This window comes from Equus asinus, chromosome 29 (genome assembly GCF_041296235.1).
Source record: "Equus asinus isolate D_3611 breed Donkey chromosome 29, EquAss-T2T_v2, whole genome shotgun sequence".
In the NCBI taxonomy this organism is placed as follows: domain Eukaryota; kingdom Metazoa; phylum Chordata; class Mammalia; order Perissodactyla; family Equidae; genus Equus; species Equus asinus.
The window spans coordinates 45,840,932-45,854,390 of NC_091818.1; the positions used below are offsets into that span (position 1 = coordinate 45,840,932).

At 37.8% G+C, this 13,459-nt stretch overlaps 1 protein-coding gene and 1 long non-coding RNA gene across 13 annotated transcripts in view; both read left to right on the forward strand.

The window, feature by feature from the left end:
- DIP2C (disco interacting protein 2 homolog C) overlaps window positions 1-13,459 on the forward strand; it is a 470,819-nt gene that overhangs the window by 270,971 nt on the left and 186,389 nt on the right. The gene's annotated exons all lie outside the window — the stretch shown is intronic.
- Window positions 6,642-9,025, forward strand: LOC139042519 (uncharacterized). Its single transcript, XR_011499310.1, has 3 exons — window positions 6,642-6,774; window positions 8,500-8,565; window positions 8,893-9,025. It is a non-coding gene; the product is annotated as an uncharacterized lncRNA (long non-coding RNA).

A 13,459-nucleotide genomic window follows, 5' to 3' on the forward strand; every position in this document is an offset into this window, starting at 1 on the left:
ATCCCATTGCTTGTGGTATTGCAGGATACTAGTTTTTTCCAGAGTGAATGAAAGTGCAATTTATATGAAGAAACAAAAAGGGAAGTGGAATGTTCTGTTCAGTATATTAAGAATTTATATCTGTTCAAGGACCTTATTGAGACTTCTGAAACTAGAGTCTTGTGGAGAGGAGGGACCTCTGACTGAGTACTGCCCTTTGGGATTTACCTTCAGGTATAGACCAGAGGCTGTGGTGGCCTGGCCTGCCCTGAGATAGGCAGCGTTGGTGCCTTCTTTCTCGCTGTTGCAGAGCACCGTTCATAGGTTTACCCGTGCTATGCGATGTCTGCCTCCAGGAGCACCAGGTCATGGTAGTGTCGCTCAGAGAATCAGGCTATCAGTGCGAGAGGACAAGGTGGGAGCCACCAACCATCTGAGTCCTTTTGGCCGTTTCACTTTATCAAACCCACATATCACACCCAGTGCTTCAAAATACTAGTAAAAGAAACTGTCATTGATGAGTGCCTGCCCTGTGACAGGAAGCTAGTGGCTTGCTTTGTATATTTCATCTTACGTAATTCTCACAGTAACTGATTTTGTTCCCATTTTACAGATGATCAGAGTGAGGCTTAGAAGGATTAAAAAATTATTACTCAGTGTTTTACAGCTAGTAGGTGGTAGACCAGGATTCCGACTCCAAAGCCTGGACTCTTACTTCAGCATTCTGTCATTTCCCCAGAACTATGGGAACATTTTGTATTGCTGCATCCCTCTCAGCTCATGGAACTAAAGAGGAAGAAAAACTGTGGAAGTTTCTCTGAGGAAACAGTAGGTGGAGAAATCATCAGAAGTCAAAGAGTGGGGTCAAGTCCATCTTTCAGTCCAGTTGGAGGAGAGGAGACCAAGTGGATTGATAAACTCGTCACCCACAGTGGTTATTTTAGGAAGAGGTGTTTGCAGAAAATGGATACATACAAAGAATAGCCACATAATGCTGGTGCTGTGTTGCTAGGCTTTTAATACATTCTTCTTCGAGGAGATAATCTTTTCTGTTTGTCCAGCACTCTATGACCTAGTAGGTGGTTTATTATCATTTTTGGTACCTTTTGAAGTTCTGCTGAAGAAGTATCTGTTAGTGTGCCAGTTTATCTAACACTGTAAATATAGGAAGTACCCAATAGATTCTTTAGGAGGAAGAATGATCTGTTTATTCAGTGCTACATGAAGCAGACCTTAAATATCTCCTGTCTCTTAATAGATGGATGCTTTTGAGGTGTTAGAATGACAGACCCAAAGTGAATAAACCATAAACTACTACGGTAGAGACAGGAAGGAGACAGATGAGAGATGTGCTTAGTTTTGCTTAATATCTCCAAATGTCCCATTATTGGTTTGTTGCCTCCCAGCTCTGAGTTCACCCTTCATTGCCTTCTCAGAGAAGAGTGGATCGGGCCCTGACGTGTTTTTCCTTGATCAGCTGGCACATGTTCAGCTGCGTCAGTAGAGGATGTGGAGGCATTTCAGCAGTAGTGGTTTTACTTCTTGCTTCCCGTACATTTGCACAGCCTATTATCCAGTGCCCGGCCCCTGTGTCGTGTGCCAGCACAGCTCACCCTGACACCCCCTTGGATGGTTTTGTAGGAATGTCTGTGGTGAGCCACCCACTGTGCCCCCGAGGGCAGAGGTGAACACATTCAGCTTCAGAGCACCCAGTGTCTTGTCTTGTGCTATGAAAGCTTTCAGATTTCTTCTCTTCCTACCACATCCTTGCCATGTTTACCCTCAAATGGCCTTCACCCCTGTCTAATTCAGTGCTTCCTGGTTATATTTGTTTGTTTCTTCTTTGCTTTGGTAAGATATTAATGCCACCTTGGAATCCCTAAATTCGTGTTCAGTTTACATGAAATTGCAGACCACCACTTCCCAGCCTCTTCATGGGCAGCCTGGAATATCTTTGACCACTTTTTGGTACTTGTCTCCAATGATACCTAGAAATTGTAGAAAATAACAGTTCTCTTTCCTGTAAAACTAAATGTCCAGCTCTAGAGCCAGATTGTTTCCTCCTGCTGTGTAGTTTTCTCATTTTAAGTCCACTTGTGTTTCAGACCATCCTAGGAATTTAGGACACTCAGTGTGACCAGCAGATCTCTGTGTTCTGTATGCTCATTGCGGTGGCTCTGCCACTTGCATGTGCCTCCACTCTTCCCTCCCTCTGCCCAGCCCCGTACAAGTGGGAGATTTCCACTTCTCCCTCCCTCCCCTTCACAGCCTCTCATCTAGCTCCTGATTAATGTGGGTAGAAACTGCACCCAGGACGTTTGTAACTAAGGTTTTTGTGACACTTAATCAAATGCCTCAGTGGATTTCCTGTGCATCACAGCTGCTGACCTTCATTCATAGACTTTTGTAGGATTGATCCGGGTTTTAGGATAAGAAGTATAAACTTATTTTCAGCTAAGACCTCTTTTCCAATCTTCTTATCGGTTCATCCAGTACGCTCCTCTTCCTTGCATCCAGGTCACTCAGAGCTCTCCAGGGGCTTCCCTGTGGCCCCCCATTGGTGTTGGCTCTTGCAGAAGATAGGTTTTATCATATCCTTTTTCCCTCATGTTCAGCTTCATTCCTCTCCTCTCTCCTCACTTGCCTGCAGGCAGTCAGACACGTAGAAGTCTCAACTGGTGTCAAAGTTGGCTGTTTTCTTTCTGGTAGGGAGCTAGGAGAGCACCCAGCCTTGTTGAGAAGAAAAGAGAAAAGCAAAGTTAGAAGAACCAGGGGAGTCACACAGGGATGTGGGTTTATATTCCCCCCACTAATCGTAATATTTGAAAACATCTTTCCAAAAAAGATCCATCCATCTTATCACAGTTCTAAGGTGTTGGTAGTCTAACGTTCCTCTTTGGTTTGGATATTTGGGTTAGGGTCGGGATTATTAAGCACTGCAAGAGCTTAACATGTAGAAGTAAATTCTGATCCAAGCATTTTATTCAGTGGTATAGTGACTGCCTTTTGCCATAAGTGTGCTGCCCACTCCAGAGGCAGATCTTCAGTACTGGAGTCAATCTCTTTCTACATCTCGGCCTTGTTTTGATTGGATTAGCATGTTCTCCAAGGATCTTCAGTGATAACACCATAGGTGCCATTTGCCTCTAGAGGGTCATCCTCTTAGTTTACTTAACGTTAGTATTCAACATGTAGTCCAAGGGGATCTTTGGGGTACTATTTACAGATATTTTTAAATGTTTATGATGCCATTGTTTTGTGGTTAAAATAGGACATAGAGTTGCCTTTTTGAAAATAATTAGTTTGAAGTTTAGTTACTTCATTAGTTTATGTATTGTTCAGTTTTGCTGTACAATAAGCAGTCCAACATCTTAGTGACTTACGACAACAAACATTTATTTCTTGCTCATGGCCAACTGGAGGTAAACTGTCTTTTCATTCTGGGGCATGCTGGTCTCTTTGTGGTTGAAAATATTCTTCTTTTACTATTTTGTCTCAATTTTGTGGGAAAAAATTTAGCAGACTTGTGTGTGGTGCTAGCAATTTTAAAATGTCTTTTATCTTTGTGGAAAAAATCCACATTTCTTTAAAATGTCCCTTGCCTATTTATCCATCTTTTCTAAAATTATTATTTTGTGTTAATATGATTTTTATGTGATTGCAAAAGTTGTCCTGAAAGCAAAAAAACTTAGCAAATATCAAAAAGAATGAACGAAAAATATACATTGCAATTTCATCATCCTTAAATGACTACTCTTAATATTTTGGTATAGTCTATTCAGTTTTTGAAATGAAATTACTTGTAACACAAGCATTATAATTATATTGACCAAATCATGATCAGATAGGAAATTTGAAGGAAATGAAAAGAATATCAATTTGAGGGCAAAAAGACCATGTGTAAAGAGGATGCAAACCTTGTTTTTAAGAACTTTGAGAAAGGACTAAGGACAAAGGTTAATCCACTGTGTGTGGGTGTTTGTTGTGTCTGTCGTTGTGTTTTTTTGCGTGCCATGTAAACCCCAAGTGCACATCCTCCCTCTTAGTAGACCAAGCACAGGTTTCAGGGTTGTCATTGTTATTTTGGTTACTTTCCTAAAAATTGGTCTTTTGGAGGAATAAGCTGAAGAGAGATTGGGAGGTAAATCTGAAGTAGATTGAAATGATCAGTTCGGGCCTGGAATGAAGTTTCTCTGCTCTGGGTGTGTGTCCCTGTTCCTAACATGATACAAAAGGAACAGGAGAGGGGAAGTTGGTTGCTTTCGTTAGCCACGATCCATGGGCAGAGGGGAGAACAAATGCCTGTCAGTGCTGCAGAGACTCAGGGGCAGGACTCCTGGCCATCATCTGAGCACTTCACTCGCTCTGTTTAGCAGATGCAGTTTGTTGTGTCTACCCAAATTTGGTTGCATTTTCATGGAAATTTTAGGAATACCCTGCCAATTTCTACAAAAAACTTGCATGGTTAGAATAGAACAGAGTTACCTTTCTGAAAAGAATTAGTTTGATAAATCATTAAATATAACTCCTGTATCTTATAGATGAAAGATGTACAGAAGTTTAATGATTTGCCCAATGTTAGTATGTATGCTGACTTTTTTTTCCAAGTGGAAATTGCTGGTATACCAGAAGGTGTCAGAAAGTAAAAGTAACGTGGCTACATCTTACCTCTCTCATTGCATCACTGATGCCTCATTTCATTTTTGAGTCAGGTGAACATATCTTGGATACATGTAAGAAATCAATTGAATAGCTGTTGATTGATTTTCATCTCATTGGCTATTTACTAAACAGAGGAAGAAATTTTGTGTAAAAACACTGTATCAATCAAATGAAATCTTACATTAATTTTTTTCCATTGTTTAACTTGTAATTAGAAAACTTGTAAGTGAAAATACTTTTCATAGAGTAACTGAGTTGAGACGTGGAGTCACAGTGAAATTCTGTAGGTAGACTTCAGTTTTAACAAATTCTTCAACAGTGTAACTTAAAATTGTTGTACTAAGACAAAAAAATGAATCCCCTAATTTGTGCCTTTGATTTCAAATTTTAGAAGTCAGTTGTTATTTTAAAATAATTTTATTTTGGGGAGCATGGTCAAGTGATGGTTTGAGTTATTTTTCCCTCTTAGCTTCAGATATTTTTTTAGTAGATCCTAGCATGTTTCTTTTTTCTGAATGGCACAAATAAAAAAATTCATTTTGTGAAGGATTTAATTTAGGTGAGAGTCTTCCATTAAGATAATTATAAATCACTCTAAACCAAGTAGGGTTGGAAGTTATATTTTACTTGACTTGGATAATCTTATTAAATTCTTTAATTTAACACAAAAGCTAGAGGGGGTGGAATGTTAGGTTTGGTTCTGGAGTTGGTATCAGACCACTTCTCCCACAGAGCAACTCCCAAACACAGGCCAAAAATGGAGGGGCCACTTGAAAAAAGAGTGCAGCAGCATGTGAGATTCATGCTGATTTGGCTTTTTGCCTTGAATATACTCCCTGATTGCCATAGTGTGGGACTCCTAAAACCCAAACTGAAAGCCATAGACTGGCTTAATGTGTCAGAGGAAAGAATTTGGGACTGTCAGAACAGCTGGAAATTAAGGGGAAAATTTGGGAAAGAATGAACCACAAAGCAGGGAGTCCCCAAATCTGGTTATAAACTCCATTCAGATTCTTGGCAAACCCTGGAACTGTGCATGCATTTGGGAGCCCAACAGAGAGAGCAGCTGGATGGTTGAGCTAGCTGCTAGCACAGGGAGGACAGTCGGGGACAGTCTAGAGCTTGAGTCCAACCAAGTTAACTGGCTACTAGAACAAAAATCAACACTCAGAAGATAACAGGACCCAATCTTCGTAAAGTCTCGTCCGCAGGCTCCATTACACTATCAAAAACCTCTAGACATGTAAAGAAGCAGGAAAATGTGACCCATGGTCAAGAGAAAACAGTTAATAAAGCCAACTGCAGACAAGGACTTTAAAGCAGCTGTTGTAACTCCTTTAAGGACTGGAAGGAAATATGCTCAAAATGAAGGAACAGTAGGGAACTCAGAACAGTAATGGAAACTATTAAAGGAGCCAAATGGGAATTGTAGCAGTGCGATGCACAACATCAGCACTGAAACCTCAGGCGGACAGGCCTGATAGCAGATCCAAGACAGCAAATACTTAATAAACCTGAAGATAGAGCAATAGAAATGACTCATTCTGAAGAACAGCCTTAGTGATCTGTGAGGCAGTAGTGAGCTGTCTGATACACATGTAATTGGAGTCCCAGGAGGAGAGGAGAGAATGGACACACAAAAGATTTGAAAAAATAATGGCTAAAATTTCCCCAGATTTGATGTAAACAAACTTCAGATCCAAGAAGTTCAATGAACCTCAAGCAGGATGAAGATAAAGAAAAGCACTCCTGGGTGCATTGTGGTCAAACCAAAGAAAACCAAAGATAAAAAGAAAATCTTGAAATCAGACAGAACAGAATAGATTATATTAAAGGGAAACAACAAGGCAATTTACAGCTGACTTCTCTTTAGAAACACTGAATAGCATCATTAAAAGACCGAATAAAAAAGTCAACACAGAATTCTGTGACTATCAAAAAGTATCTTTTAATAAATTAGAAGTGCTTCCAGCTCCAGTAATGGGTTAGTAGATTGGTCAGACTGATCTTACAGACGTGATAAAATCTGTGCTATCCCCTGAAAACAGTTTTGTTTTTGGAAGGCACCGGTGAATGATTGAAAGCGGGCAGAAATGAAGAGGAGTCTACCTTTGAAATTAGGAACTGAAACTGGTAAGAATTGCAGCGTTTTTCCTGTGGGCACTCTCCAGTATATGCATGACTCGCAGCCACTGAAATCCAGTCTTACTGGCTTACAGTGTCAGAAGAGACAGCTGGGGCCAGCAGAGAATTCAGTGCTGGCAGACCTGATCTATGAGATATGTGAAGGACATACTTAAGGCTAAAAGGAAAGAACAGATAGAATTCATATAAAAGAAAGAATGAAGATACCGATTTTTTTCCTTAATATCATTAAAAATAACTGTTTAAATTAAAGCTAAAATTATAACATTGTGTAGTGGTAGTTATAAATTTAGTTGTGAAATATATGACAACAATAACACAAAGAAATGGAGATAAATGGAATTCTATTGCAAAGGTTTTTTTCTTTCAAAGTGGGACAATATTAACACTAAGTAGAGTGTGTTAAGGATACATGTTGTAATTCCTACATCAACCATTAAAAATAATACATACAGATATGGCTACCAATCCAATAAGGGAACTAAGATGGAATACTAAAGAAAAAAAACTTGATTAAACCAAAAGTAGAAAAGAAAAGAGAAACAGAAGAATAAAAGTCCAATGCAACAAATAGACAATAAATAGCAAAATATCAGACTTATATGCAACCGTTAAGCATAAATGGACAAAAGGCAGGGATTCTCAAAGTGGATTAAAAACAAAACTCAACTATATATTGTTTATAAAAGGTGTACTTTAGGGGCTGGCCCAGTGGTGCAGCGGTTAGGTTCATGCATTCCACTTTGGTGGCCTGGGGTTCGCTGGTTCAGATCCCAGGTGCAGACCTATGCACCGCTTGTCAAGCCATGCTGTGGTAGGCATCCCATATAAAGTAGAGGAAGACGGGCAGTGATGTTAGCTCAGGGTCAGTCTTCCTCGGCAAAAAAGAGGAGGATTGGCGGCAGATGTTAGCACAGGGCTAATCTTCCTCCAAAAAAAAAAAGTGTACTTTAAAAAAAAGGGAAATAGGTTGAAATTAAAAGGAGGTAAAAAATATATACTATGCAAACAGCATAAGGAAGTTGAAGTGACTATAGTAATCAGGCAAAGTTTATTTCAAGGCAAAGAATATGACCATGGAAATGAAAATACAACTTATCAAAGTTTGCGGAAAGAAACTAAAGGAGTGCAAGGGGGAAATACACAGCTTTAAATGCTTATCTCAGAAAAGAAGAAAAGTTAAAATCAGTGATACAATTTTCTACTTCAATGACTAGAAATAGAAAATTAAGCCAAAATAAGTAGAAGGAAAGAAATAATAAAGTTAATAGCAGAAAGCAATGAAATGAAGAAAAAGAGAAATAGAAAATCTGGCAAGATGGATCAAGGAGAAAAGAAAACATATATAACCAATGTCACAAATAAATAGGTTTATGCTACAGTTCCTATAGATATTAAAAGGAAGATAAGAATATAAAAAATTTTGTGCTGATGAATTTTACAATGATGAAATGACAAAATGGACAAATTCCTTAGAAAACACAATTTAGTAAAACCAAAATGTAGAAAATTTGACTATCTGCTCATGGTAAGAGGTTTGGGTACTCTAAGATCAGGGTTTGTTTCCTGTAATCTACCCCACTGCATGTGCAGATGTCACCTAGCTCTCTTCATTTTACCCTGGGGGAACTTGTGCTCAGGAACTGATGCAAATGCTGATACCTTAGCTACTGCTCTTGCTGTATGTAGTAAAGTTCTTTGTTTCTGACATAGGAGTCTTGTGTCTTCTGCCAGCATCCATGGAACTGTGGCAGGCTCGCTCGTTAGCTTGTGTGTCAGGTAAAATCTCAGACCCTTTATACTTCTTGACATACAGATGCAAAACCTCTTACTTATTAGTAAATCAAACCAGAAATATATAAAAGTATAAAATATATATATATATACTTTTATATATATATACATAATGACCACTTAGGGTTTATCCCTGTCGTGTAGTATAGTTTTGTGTTGCAAACTTGGTTCAGACAGTCACTCAATTGATGTCATTCACCGTGTTAACAAAATAAAGGAGAAAACTCATTTGATCACCTTGCTAGATGCTAAAAACATTTGGCAAAATTCAGTCGTCTTTCCTTACAGAAATTCTTTAATTGTTCCTTACAGATATTCTTTAAAAATTAGGAGCAGGAGGGAACTTACTTTATTTGTTAAAGACCAGCTGGGGAAAAAACCCTATAGCTAACATCATCCTTAATGGTAGAAGACTGAATGCTTTCCTCCTGCAATCAGGAACAAGGTAAGGATAGCCATTCTCACCAGTTCTATTCCATGTTGTACTTACTGGGAGTCCTAACCAATGAAATAAGGCAAGAAAAATAAGTAAACAACAAAGACTGGAAAGGAAGGGGTAAAACTATCTTGATTTACAGACAGATGGTTTATTTAGAAAATTTTAAGAAATTTGAAAAACTGCTAGAAATAATGTGAATTTTGTAAAGGTGCAAGATACAAGTTCAATATAAAAACCTAATTGTATTTGTATATGCTAGCAACAAAAATTGAAAGTGAAATAAAAAAACAATTCTTTTTACAATAACGCCAGTGACATCCAACACTTATGAAGAACTCTTCAGTGAAAAGTTAGAAAACCTTGTTAATAGAAATTAAAGGAGAAATAAATGGAGAGATACACCACACTCATGGATTGGAAGACTCAGTATTAAGATATTGACTCTCTCTCCATTGATTTATAGACTTAATATGAATCCAGTCAAAATCCCAACAGGATTTTTGTAGAAATTGCAGGATATTTCTAAAATTTCCTTGAAAATGGGATCAAATTTGGATAGCCAAAACAAATTTGAAAAGGACAAATTTGGAGGACTCACACTACCTAATTTCAAAACTTATTACAAAACTACAATAACCATCCCTATCAAAATCCCAATAGCATTGTTTGCAGAAATAGAGGAAACAATCCTAAAATTCATATGGAATCTCAAATGACACTGAAAAGCCAAAACAATCCTGAAAAAGAAGAGCAAAGCTGGAGGCCTCACACTTCCTGATTTCAAAACATTGCAAAGCTACAGTAATCAAAACAGTGTGGTATGGCATAAAGACAGACATATAGACTAATGGAACAGAATAGAGAGCCCACAAATAAACTCTTTGCACAGGTAAGGAAATGATGTGTAGAGTGCAAAAACCCACAGAATGGGAGAAAATATTTGCAAATCATATATCTATCACATATAATAAAAACTCATACGACTCCTTAACAACAAATAAGCTAATTAAAAAAATGGTCAAATGTCTTAAAAAGACACTTTTCCAAAGATTTACAAATAACCAGTGGATGTCTGAAAAGATGCTCAATGTCACTAATCATCAGGGAAATGCAAATCAAACCACGAGATATCACCTCACACCTGTTAGGATGGCCACTATTAAAAGAGCAGCTGTTGTTTGGTGCTTTTGGTGAAGCACCACACTATTATTTTGATGAAGCACCAGCTGTTGGCTCTGTTGGTGGGAAGATGTGGAGAAATCAGAACTCTTGTGCACTGTTGATAGGAATGTGAAATGGTACAGCTGCCGTGGAAAACAATATGGAGCTTCCTCAAAAAGTTAAAAATAGAATTACCGTATGATCCAGCAATCCTACTTCTGGGGATGTATCTGAAAGAATTGAAAGCAGGGACTTGAATAGTTGTTTCTATGCCTGTGATCATAACAGCATTATTCACAATAGCTAGGAGGTGGATGCAACTTAAATATCCATCAATGGATAAATGAAGAAAATGTGGTATATAAATACAAGGGAATATTATTCAGCCTTAAGAAGAAAGGAAATTCTGACACAGCTACAGCGTGAATGAACCTTGAGGACATTATGCTGTGTGAAATAAGCCAGTCAGAAAAAGACAAAAACTGCATGATCCCACTTATATGAGGTACCTAGAGTAGTGAAACTCATAGAAACAGAAAATAGAATGGGGGTGCCACTGCTTTGGTGGAGGAGTTGCTGTCAGGTGAGTGTAGAGTTTCAGTTATGCAGGATGGGGGGTTCTGGGAATCTGTTACGCAACCATGTGCATGTGATTGACAGTGTAGTACTGACTACACGGAAGTTGTTGGGAGGGTGAATTTTAGGTTACCTGTTTTTTGCCACAGTAAAAAACATTGGTAAAATATAAATTTCTCTTAGATGTGGCTTCAATAAATGATATTCTAACAAAAAAAACCTACAAAAATCAAAATAGTGTAGAACTATTAGAAGGTTAGACACATAGGTTAACTATACCAGATAGAGAGTCCAAGATCAGACCCATACCTATAGAGTCAGGTGGTACTTGACAGAGGAGCCAAGATAATTTAATGAGAAAAGGAAAATCTTTAGAACAAATGGTACTTGAAAAATTAGGTAAACATATGGGGAAAGAGTGAATTCCAACATCAACTTCCACTACTTAGAAAAATGAACCTGAGATGGCTTCTAGACCTAGACGTAAAAGGTAAAACTATAGCACTTCTGGAAGAAAACAAAGGAGAGTAACTTTTGGACCTTCAGATAGGCAAAGGTTTCATAGCATTCAAAAAACACTAACTAGAAAGGAAAAAATAAGTGAATCTCATGAAAATTAAAAATTTCTCATCAGGTACTCTGTTAAGGGTATGAAAGGTGAACCACAGGCTCAGGGTAAATAATTTCAAAACATGTATCTAAAAGATAACTTGTACCCATAATATATCAAGAACTACTATAAATCAGCACTAAAAAGGCACCTCAAAAATCGACAAAAACTTGAACAGATGCTTCACAGCAGGTGATATACAAATGTGCAATAAGCCCATGAAAGGTGCTCAACAGAAGCTGTCAGGTAAATGCGAACTTAAATCCATGATGAGTTAGTACTTCACTACCATGAGAATGGCTACCAGGGAAAAGACTGACGGTACCAAGTGTTGGTAAAGATATAGCGAGACGAATTTTGTACCTTACTGATGCAGATGTAAAATATTATAACCACTTGGCAAACAGTTTGATGATTTCTTTAAAATTTAAACATGCACTTACCATACAGCCCATCAATGACACTTTTAGACGTTTACCCAAGAGAAATGAAAATGGCTGTCCATATAAATGCATGTGTATAAATCTTCACAATAGATTTTCATAATAGGCCAAAACTAGACAACATTAATTTCACACTGGTATTAGCTAGCAGTTCTAAAATTACTTTCTGTATCTCCCAAGCTTAAGCAAATTAGTGAATATATTGAGGATAATAGGAGCTAATTTTCTTGGATAAAAGAGTTAGAATTATGGAAAAGTTAAAGGCTAGAATGAATCATATAATGTTGGATTGAAATGGGAGATATTAGTTTGAACCTGTGGCTTTCAAAGCTATAGATGTGGGTAGAAGTATTATCGAGATATGTGTGTATAAATTGGTATGTGTGTGTGTGTGTGTGTGTGTGTGTGTGAAGGGCACAAGTGTGTATGTTCTGTCTGCTGAGAGGGCCTGGAGACACTCCTGGTAGCAATGAACATACCTAGTGCCCAAATCTTAGTTTCTAAATACCATTGTTTACTAAAAGGAGCTAGGTCTCTGATTCCAGGGCTGCAGTAGGGAAAGTAGAACATGAGTCTGGGGCATGTGCTGTAACAGAAAGTAAGAAAGTGTTTAAAAAATGATGAAGACCTGCCAACAGGACATAGAGGCCAGCTTGAAGGGATTTTCCTGGTCCAAACTGGGGCCATGTGAGCCTCAAAATAAAAAATGATAACTATAAATTATAACCCATTAAATAGATTCCATGAGTGTATAGTGATATACATAAGTAAATGAGAAGGGAAAGCTAATAACTTATTTTTTTAATACATGTAGAAGGATCTAATGGTTTACAAGGAGTGATGGAGTTAAGAAATCATCAGTGGATGCTAAAACTAGTACGTGAACAATTGATGAAGAACAGAATATGTTCATAGTGGGAAAAGTAGCATCTTTACTTTGGAAGAACTTGGTGGACACCACCTTAACCAAGGATCAAAGTTAACACCGCCAGGAAAAGACAGACTTCTGCAGTTCCTGCTAAAATGTATCGTCTGAGTCTAATCATGAGGAAATGTCAGAAAATCCAATCTACAAAATAACTGGCCTGAATTCTTTAAAATTGCCAAGTTCAAGAAGTGCAAAAGCTAAGAAACTGTTCCAGATCCAAGGAATGTAAAGATAATGTGACAAGTGGATGCATCCACGGTCCTGGCTTGGATCATAGACTAGGAAGATGGAATAACCAAAAGGAAATTACTGGGACAGTTGGCACCATTTGAACATGGACTTTGGATAACGTGGTAGTTTTGTATCATTGTTAAATGTCCTGGTTTTGAGAATTTATGTCACATAAGGGAATGTCTGTTCTTAGGAAATACTTTGAAATATTTAGAGATACAGGAGCATGGTATCTGCAGTTTATTTTTAAATGATTAGCAAGAAAAAAAGCACTGGGATCAAATGTAAACAATCGGTGAATTTGTGTAAATATATGGGAGTTCTTTGTATTATTTTTGCAAATTTTCTATAAATTTGAAATGATATCTAAAAAGTTTAAAAGGGGAAATATGTAAAAGTGAAAGTGTTTAATAGGTGAAGAATTGATGTACTCTCCAGCTCATTGATGAGCCCGTTAGTTTCAGGCCATGAAACCAAGTCATTCAAGCACC